Genomic DNA, 7,544 nt, shown 5'->3' with positions numbered 1-7,544 from the left:
GGTCTGGAAGGAGTCAGAGACGTGGCCTGGCGGGGCAGGGCGAAAGGCAGAGGGCCTCTCCTGCAGTTGAGGAATAACCAGCCAAGGTCCACCGGGCCCAGCACTGAGCAAAACAGGCACAGTTTGTAGAGGACCTTGTGGCACTGCTTCTGAACGCCCCAGGGGCTTGGGAACCAGCAACAGCACATTTCTCGCCTCATCCTCCGAGGGTCAACTCAGGGGAAATAGGACCTGCTTCCTAGCAATGGAGCATGTGGTCCCCACGCTGGAGCTCCACGGCAGATCGAGAAGCTCAGGACTGAGCAGCGGTGCCCTGCAGGACAGTGTTGGCAGGGGCCCGACGACCTGGCCCGGGGCCAGCGCAGCTGGGTCACAGTCAGGCTGGGCGTCGGTCTACACTGCAGCACCTGAGTTCTTTGAATCCACGTGGTGAGAGCAGCGACTCCCAGATGCCGTCTCGTGCTCAGCCTAGACCTCCTATTTCTATTCTTTTATGATCTCCAAGAAGTGTACTGACCTCACTCTAAATATACTGTCCGATTTTGTCATCCTAACTTCTCCCTGGGACTTGGGGGCTACTGGCCACACCAAGCCTGTTGAAAGTCTTGTGTAAATGAACCAGTGATCATTTTTAAGTGACATGTGAGCGGCCCCCAGTTGTGCTAAAGCCTAGTCTGTGTCTTCACAGTGCTTTCGAAGGTGTGTATGTGTGAATAAATGTATGATATATATTTATACATGCTGCTACAGCGATACGTTAAAGGCCAACATAACTGGTGGACAGGGTCAGTGAGAGGAAATGAAACAATCTTTTCGGTGGCTATTAAAGCAAAATGTGTGTAAAGAAATAAGTTTTTCTTCCCCTACTTTGTCTCTAATTTCTGCACGAGTCCCTAGGCTGAGTGGGGAAGAATAGGAAAGACAAACTGTCACGAAGAGCTCACCTCACTGTCTAATGCTTGAAGTCTAAGTTTAAAAGAATGATTTACCCTCCTGTCATTTTGTAACAATCCCCTTATCTAAAAATATTAAAGGGCAGTTCTTACATTTAGAGTGCCTCAGAATCAGCTGTGGAGATTACAGAACCTCCTTCCTGGGCTCCAGTCCCCGGAGGTTTCGTTGGTGTGAGGCCCTAGAGTCTGCAGTTTTTCACGTAAACACAGACCACACGTTTCTGATGCGGGTGGGCTGCGGATCCCAGTCGAAAACCTATTGTTCTATAACACTGATTCAAACCTATAAATAAGCTTGTTTTCCTTTAATTAAGAATCCTTAATTGAAAAGTGGGTAAGTCACACCACAAATTGACATAAAGATCTCAAAGCGTTCCTTGGGAAAAGTCCTTAGTTACGTTCTTTTGCTTTCCAGAATTAAAACCAAGCACTTGCTCCACAATTATTTCCTAGTAACAGTTGAGAAATTAAAACGAACGACAACATGAACAAAAAACTCACGGACTTCCCTGGCGGTCCAGTGTTTAGACTGTGAGCTTCCACTGCAGGGGGCAGGGGTTCGATCCGTGGTCGGGGAACTAAGGTCCCGCAGGCCCCGCCGGCGTGGCCAAAAATATAAATAAATAAAGATAAAAAATAAAATAAAAAATAAAACAACTCAAACATTGTCACCACCACCGCCACCAATTACCAAAAGACTCAGGCCTGAGGTAGACACATGCCCCACTTCCGCAGTAGATGAAGTGACCTCGACTTCTGCCTTTACGCTTGGTTAAGTATTTTCCATGAGTGCCTTTGGCTGTCACTACAGAGGAACTCACTGGCAGAATCAGCAAGAATGGATGAAAAGTCAGCCGAACTATGAAGTCTTACTTAAAGATAAAGCAGTAAAATTTGAGGACCTCTTGCCCTGTGGTGATGCAAGCATCCCAGCAATTCTTCCTTCCTCCCGGTGCTGCCAGGGCTGGAAGGCATTGATGGTGTAATCTGTAGTCAGTGGAGAACTCAAATAATGCTTCTAAGAACTTCATTTTATGGACGTTAACATTTATGAAAACAACAGCATATGCATCGTGTAAATCTCAGACCTGGTCAGGATTGAAACCGTGTACGAGGCCCCGTGCCCTTGTCTTTTGAAGTAAAGTGCTGATTCAAGAGTTAATGATTCGGGAATGTGAAGGCGTAGAAACAAAGAACAGCTGTTGGGCTGGGGAAAGGGCAGCAATGTAGACTATAAATCCGCCGCACGGCAGAATCACCGGACTCCCAGCTCACTGAAGCTACAGATAAAGGCCTGACACACACTCCTAAGTGGTTTTACAGGGAGCAGACCCCCTCCAGATGGAAAGTGCTGCCCACAAGCACATAGACCCTGGACTGGTTGAAACCAGAAGGTTGATGACGCTTGAAACTTCACTTTGATGCCAGCCAATCCGAGAACTGTCTGCGAGCTGATCACGCCCTGCTCCTCGAACACTGTAAGGCTCCTCACTACGCCCTCCAGGGTGGGTCACACAGTCTTGAGGGCATTAGCCCGCTGTGGCCCCCTCTGCCTGGCAAAGCAATAAAAGCTACTCTTTTCTACTTCACCCAAAACTCTGTCTCCACATTTCTCTTCGGCACCGGTGAACAGAGGCCAAGTTTCGGCAACAGGATCCAGTCACAAATTACTTTGGGGGAAAATTCCTAAAAGCCATTCTTGTGTTTCACCTTTTGAAAAGTAGCTCTTCACCCTAAAAAAAAAAAAAAAAAAAAATGGTTGCAAAAGATGAATCTTTGGGATGGAGGATTCTACGGTATTTAACTTTCCATAAATTATATTCTTTCCCTCTACGTGTTAGAACCCATTCTTAAAAGCAAATGAAATCAACCTGTGTCACCACCACTGTCTTCCAATTTGCTGTAATTCCAGTGAGAACCATGTTCGGTACACCTGTGCAGGAAATAGGGCGAGAGTCCTTTAGGGAAAAAACGGAAAGGAAAAAAGATACCTAATGTAATGCTTTAAACATGTACCAGTATCTCTTGACCTGTCAACCTAGGACAGACAGACGACCTGCAGATTTATATAGGGCTCATTATGTCCCCCATCTTATTACTGCTAAGGTGAATGTGCTAGACACTTATTGAATTGGTGTTCTATGTCTGCTGTAATAAGTGACCATGAATTTAGTGGCTTAAAAGAACACACATTTATTATATTACAGTTCTGTAGGTTAGGAGTCCAACAAAGGTCTCACTGGACTAAAATCAAGGGGTCAATAGGGCTGCCTTACCTTCTGGAGGCTCTAGGGGATAATCTGTTTCCTTATCTTTTCTAGAGATTTTTCTAGAGATCTTTTTCAGAGATTCTCTGAGCTATTACTATCCCTGGAATAAAGCATATTTCAGATGAAATGAGCCAGAGTTTATTTCTGATGGCTGCAGAGACAGAAAGGAGGGGAAAGGGGAAAAGCAGGGGGAGGAAAGGAAGCTTCTTCCTGGAAGTTAGCTGGGTGCTGAGTTCCTTTGTTGTCGGCTCCAAGATTCTCCGGAAGAGTCAGCGTCCCCCTTGAGCCAAAGGCACCCTCAAGGATCAAGTCACTCCGCTCCTTGCTCTCTGGTCTGAAAACACAAGTTGGCTGCCTTCTTCAGCCTCCCCTCGCCCCGCCCTCAGGTCTAGCCCAGTCTCACCCAGGTGGAGAAAACAAACGAAGAAACCAACCTCGCTCTTCAAGCAAACAGGTCATCTTCCTATCCCTTATTCTGGTCATCAGCTTCTTTTTCAGGATCGTCATTTCTTGTATTCTGTATGGTGAGGAAAGGAAAAACATGGTCCCTGGTATACCACGAGATTGAAGTAGGAAGGACGTGCACAGAAAATACACCGAGTAGCACTCTGAGATGTAACCCTGAATCTACATGTCTACACACAAGACACATACATAAATATATACTTGTATCCATTGTTTTACAACTTCTTTATTTCTTAAAAACATTTTGGATCAGCATAACACACGATCCCAGAATTCCTTTCCCCGGCGTGTAACGCAGGACAAAAGGTAAGAATTCGAGGCGGCTGGCAAAATCCGCCGGTATCTCAGATAAAGAGTAAGAGGCGTGTTACCTCGGCTTGGTGGGCTCCCGAAGTGGGCGGGCATGATGACGTCACTTCCCCCTTCAGCAGCCGGCCCGCCCATTGGTCATCTCGGCAGGGCGGGGACAGGGCAGGGGTTGGAGGAGAGGAGCCGCCTTAGAGGTCAGGAATGGGGCTTGGCTTATGTAAATCTTGCAGCGTAGGGGTACAATTCCCGGCGAGCCACTTCCCGGGCTGTGGAAGTTTTCGCGAGAAGTTGCTTGGATTTTATTAGCAGAGTCGTTTGGAGGGGCTGAGAGGCGTGGAAGAGGAGGGGGTGCGGAGGGTGGGTGGGGAGCGTGTGTGTACAGTGTAGGCGTCTAAGGCTGTACGGGGGGGCGGGGAAAGCGATTCATACTTACCTGGCAGGGGAGATACCATGATCATGAAGGTGGTTTTCCCAGGGTGAGGCTCATTCATTGCACTGCGAGTGTGCTGACCCCTGCGATTTCCCCAAATAGGGGAAACTCGACTGCGTAATTTGTGGTAGTGGGGGACTGCGTGCGCGCTCTCCCCTGGCAACCAGTGTGCTAACGATAGAATGAGGCAATGGCACTGATGGGGCCCCGTACCTCTGCAGTATAGCTCGGTGAAGAGGGTGTGTTGCTACCGTTTGTCGCGCGCCGTTTTCTCCTGTTTTTTTGTGTGTTTTTTTTTTTGCTGTTGTTGTGGATCCTTCGGCGTGCGGGTGCCGGAGCACCGCCGCGGTGGTGGCTACGAAAGGGTGCGCGATAGCCGAGTGTTTTTTGTTTGTTCTCCTTTTGGGGGAGAAGTGAGTGTTAGCTCTCCGCGCAAGCGCAGAGAGTTTGCGTTAGTACTTATGAGTTCGACTTCAGCTGGTCTGTGCCTTGCAAGACGCTGAGCGGGTCGGTAGTTTGACTCTCCTGCCTTGTACTTTGCAACGGGAGTGCTACGCCCCGCCGCACGCAGGCACGGGAACGGCATCTGCGCTTTTCCTTCAAACAACAGTAATAGTACCAGCGGGGGAACGTGCAAAAGAAAGTTTTCCCGAAGACCGGCCGTCTAGGGCTCCTCGGTGAGGCCGTGGATAAGGGATCCGCTTGCCCATGCACGGAACACGGCTTCGAGTTCTGGCCGGCGGCGAACACCCCACGCGCTACACACAGGGCAAGTGAGCTCTCGTGCGGTAACTGCTCAAGCCTGCGTGCCAGGAGCCCGCGCTCACGATCTTCGCAGTGAGGGAGAAGCCCGGCCGCGGCAGCGGCCCCCCAACGCAGTTTATTCAAACAAACACACTAAAACGGCGGGCAGACGGGCCCATCTAATGAAAGAGGGCAGGGAGCGGTCCCTGCGGGAGGGGAAGCAATGCCTCCACTTTTTACTGCCTGGAGAGTTTCCCCAACAAAGCACACGAGGACAAATCCAGTGTGTGGACCTGCTTACGCTGAGAGCCGAGCTGTGAGTCCAGCGAGGCCGAACGAGCTGCTGTCCGCAGGACAGATCTTCCCAGAGAGGGGAGAGATGCTAGAACTAATTTAGCGAGGAAGGCAGCAGGGCCCCCCGCCACCGTGCAGCACAGTCCTGATCCGTGCAGCTCTCGGAGGAAACTCCCCGAGATCGGCGGAAATTTTTGACAGGACCAAGGCTCGCACAGATAGTGCTCCTCCTCCCAAGCGGACAGACTAGAAGGAAACAAACAAACAACCACAACCAGAAAACATCGTAGTTCAGGAGGGCAGGGGGTAGAGTACTCAGGAGGAATGTCTTGCGGCAGTAGCGGGAGCTCGTTAGCCCCAGACTGAGCGCTGCTCGGAACCACTTCGCAAATCATAGAAGCAAGACCGGAAACGATCAAACAGTTTGCAAGTAACTTAAATGCGTCCATGAACAAAGTTCAGCGTTTCCAGGAACACACAGCTCTCCAGCAAGGCACCCTTCACAAATGCCTGGCATTCCATCACAGATCCTGAGGTACCCAAAGAGCCAGGGGAAATGACCCTTCTCCATAATGCAGAGACACCTCGGTCATTTGCAAGTGACCCAGAGCTGACACCGATGTTAAAATCACCAGAGGCGGACATTAAAACATTTATTCCAAGTGTATTCCGTAGCTTCAAACAGTTAAATGTACACACACACACGGGGCACATTTTAAAAAGACCCGCTCTAACGTAAAGTGAAAACTACACTGTCTGAAAGGAAATGTACTGCAAGGGATTAAGAGCGAGCAGTTCGAAAACGCAGAAGAAAGAATTTTGAATAGGAATTGCGTTGACTCTGCCTTGATTGCAGATCACTTTCAGTAGAAAGCGACAGTCCCAAATGAAAGGGCTGAGGCGTCCTGAGATGGGGCGGTGAATACTCCGCGCAGGTGGTGCCATGGAGCTTGATTTATGACGACGCAGCTTGAGTAAGGGATGGCCGCCACCCGTGTGCGTGTGCCTTCATCCTCTGGCAGGTGTCCTGGAACGTACAAGACACATCACTTAGTGAGGGCAGCCCTCCAGGTGGTGCAAAGAGACCACGGGCACCAGGTAAAAACCGGGAGCAGGCGGAGATTCCGGGAGAGGGGCGCTGGGGAGGAACTGAAACGGCAGGCGCATAAAAGCGACAGCTGAGACCTCGCTCATCAGATTCTAAGCCAAGTCCGTCCCTGGGTGGGCTCGAACCACCAACCTTTCGGTTAACAGCCGAACGCGCTAACCGATTGCGCCACAGAGACGAGCGGCGGCGAGGCATTCTTGTAACATCCTGGAATCAGAATGTATTCCCCGTCCCTTCCAACCCCAGCGGAAAAGAGATTCAAATGTCTTTATCTTATCCAACCTCGCCGGCGCTCTCAGAGACACTGAGTCTCGTGGACCGTGGACACCGAGCCCGAGTGAGCTGGGGGCTCCGACGGAACAACGCCGGGCCCACGACCATCCATCCTCGCCTGCTCCTGGCCGCCTCGAAAGCGGCCCCTCTACACGAGACGACTGCCGCCTGTCTCGGGCTCAAGTCCTCCATTTCCCACTCGTGATCGGCCTCACCCGTCGCGCTCACCGCAAGTCCCCCTCCAGGTCCGGGTGGTCGTACGGGGGAAGGACAGCAACCGGCTGTGTCCCCACCGTTCTGCCCCCTCTGGGCGCCTCCAGAGAAGGGCTCCACGAGACACGACCCGGAGTTTGCTCACCAGGCAGCCCCTCGCCCGGAGCAGGGCCTGGCATCCAGCAGGCGCCCAATACATGCCCGCCGCCGGGGCCCGCGGTGGTGGGTAGACCGAGAATTCTTATGCCACCTGTGTTTAGTCCTGGAGGAACCTAGACTTTTCAGATCGTCTGTTCTTCAAAACCTTTCTTCTAGCAGCTGATTTAGAACCAGATAAAAGTCCTGGAAAGGCCAGGAGGGCACCACCCCGTCCGGCTCTCAACTCCCCACCCAAGGCGGTGCTGCGGCCTCAGCCTGCGGGCGCAGGTGTCGGGTCTGAGAGCCGTGAAGGAGGAAAGCTGCAAACCAGAAAGACGGCTGGGCTA

The 7,544-nt window shown here is 51.2% G+C and overlaps 1 long non-coding RNA gene and 2 other non-coding genes across 4 annotated transcripts; 1 reads left to right on the top strand and 2 right to left on the bottom strand.

The window, feature by feature from the left end:
• Positions 1 to 2,714: 2,714 nt before the first annotated feature.
• LOC114897773 lies at positions 2,715 to 4,096 on the bottom strand. 2 transcript variants are annotated; one of them, XR_003794264.1, is made up of 3 exons: positions 4,060 to 4,096; positions 3,658 to 3,740; positions 2,715 to 3,557 (listed from the first exon to the last, which is right to left on the bottom strand). It is a non-coding gene; the product is annotated as an uncharacterized LOC114897773 (long non-coding RNA). The 2 variants fall into 2 exon arrangements; XR_003794265.1 differs by lacking the exon at positions 4,060 to 4,096 and adding an exon at positions 3,878 to 4,026.
• A 326-nt stretch (positions 4,097 to 4,422) lies between these two features.
• Positions 4,423 to 4,586, top strand: LOC114900069. Its single transcript, XR_003794696.1, has one exon. It is a non-coding gene; the product is annotated as a U1 spliceosomal RNA (small nuclear RNA).
• Positions 4,587 to 6,677: 2,091 nt separating this feature from the next.
• On the bottom strand, positions 6,678 to 6,751 carry TRNAN-GUU. The gene has a single exon. It is a non-coding gene; the product is annotated as a tRNA-Asn (tRNA).
• Between the last annotated feature and the right edge of the window lie 793 nt (positions 6,752 to 7,544).

This window comes from Monodon monoceros, unplaced genomic scaffold (assembly GCF_005190385.1).
Source record: "Monodon monoceros isolate NGI ecotype Baffin Bay Population unplaced genomic scaffold, NGI_Narwhal_1 Super_Scaffold_18, whole genome shotgun sequence".
NCBI lineage: Eukaryota > Metazoa > Chordata > Mammalia > Artiodactyla > Monodontidae > Monodon > Monodon monoceros.
Note: the sequence above shows the minus strand (reverse complement) of the source record. Positions and strands in the feature narration are given on the sequence as shown.